Consider the following 1,786-nt stretch of genomic DNA (forward strand, 5'->3'; position numbering starts at 1 on the left):
AGACAATCTATGCAAGCCAAGAGAAACACAGCTGCAGCAAACTGTCTCCTTTGTGTCTTTTCCTGTCTCCTTTCTGCTGCTGCTGCTATCGACTAACAGCTAGCTACACACAGCAGCAGCAGCTAGCTACACACAGCAGCAGCAGCTAGCTACACGCAGCAGCAGCTAGCTGCATGCAGCAGCAGCTAGCTGCATGCAGCAGCTAGCTAGATGCAGCAGAGCAATAGAGAAGAGTTTTTGGTTTTTGTTTGTTGCAGCAGCAGCGGCAGCAACAGCAGCAGCAGCAGCAACGACAGCAGCAGCAACAACAGCACCACCACCAGCAGCAGCAACAGAAGCAACAACAGCAGCAGCAGCAGCAGCAGCAGCAGCAACAGCAGCAGCAAGACAGTTTAAAAGGGAGACAGAAGAAGCAGCAAAAGAGAGACAAACAAACAAATTTTTCTTTATAAACAACTGTCTCCTCCTTGCTGCTGCAGTAAACCCTAAACCCTAAACCCTAAACCCTAAACCCTAAACGCAAACAGAAACGCTGCTTCCTGCTGCTGCTGCTGCTGCTGCTGTTGCTGCTGCTGCTGCTGTTGCTGCTGCTGTTGTATCTTTGGGTGCTGTGTAGCAGCAACTCTTATAAACCCTCCGTCTCAATCCTAAACCCTAAACCCTAAACCCTAAACCCTAAACCCTAAACCCTTCTTTAGCTGTTCCTGCTGTACCGACAGCATCAGCTGCAGCTCTCTTTGTTTGTCTCCTTTTTATTTATTTTTTTTGTTTTTTTATATTTTATTGTTTTTGCGTTTCTTCTTATTATATTTTATTATTTCTGTTTATTTTATTTATTTTTATTTATTTTTATTTGTTTGTCTCCCTTTCTCTCTTCTGCGTGTGTAGCTGTCTCCTTTTTATCTGTCTCCTTTTTTTCTGTCTCTGTTTATCCTTTTCTCTGTCTCTATTTTCTTTTTATTTGTCTCCTTTACCTTACACATAGAAAACAGCAACCAGCAACAGCAGCAGCAACAGGAGCAGCAGCAGCAGCAGCAGCAGCTGCTGCTGCTGCTGCTGCTGCTTCTGCCATAGCAGGCGCCCTCGGGGTGTACAGACACCTGAAACAACCTAAACCCTAAACCCTAAACCCTAAACTCTAAACCCTAAACCCTAAACCCTAAAGAGCCGTGGTGTGGGTTACTTGTCCCTACGTCCGGTCCCCTAGCGCTACACTGTAGTTTAGTTGCTGCTGCTGCAGCAGTTGAGTTGCTGCTGCAGCAGCAGTTTAGTTGCTGCTGCTGCAGCAGCTGTTTAGATGCTGCTGCTGCAGCAGCTTCGTTGTTGCTGCCGATGCAGCAGTTCATCAGCAGCAGCAGTTGTATAGTTGATGGTGCTGCAGCAGCACTTGCTGCTGCTGCTGCTGCTGCTGCTGCTGCTGCAGCTCAGTTGTTGCTGCAGCAGCAGCAGCAACTTACTCGTCGCAGCAGCAGCAGCAGTTTAGGTGTTGCTGCAGCAGCTGCTGCTACGATAGAGTGGTTGTTTATTTTGTTTTTGTTTGTTTTTATTTTATTTATTTTGGTGATAGTATAAACCCCCAGCAGCAGCAGCTCGCTGGGGTGTATGCGCACATCGGTGGTTGCTGCTGCGGCGGTGCGGCTCTGTCGGGGGTGTTTTGTGCTGCAGCAGCAAAAATAAATGCAGAAAAAACCTATAAATATAATTATTTATTTATTTATTTAAATTAAAATGTAAAAAAAAAAAGAAAACACACAACGGCTCGCTCGCTACGCCCACCGACAGCAGC

The sequence above is a fragment of the Eimeria mitis genome, genomic scaffold, assembly GCF_000499745.2.
Source record: "Eimeria mitis Houghton genomic scaffold, Emh_scaff1593, whole genome shotgun sequence".
Taxonomy (NCBI): domain Eukaryota; phylum Apicomplexa; class Conoidasida; order Eucoccidiorida; family Eimeriidae; genus Eimeria; species Eimeria mitis.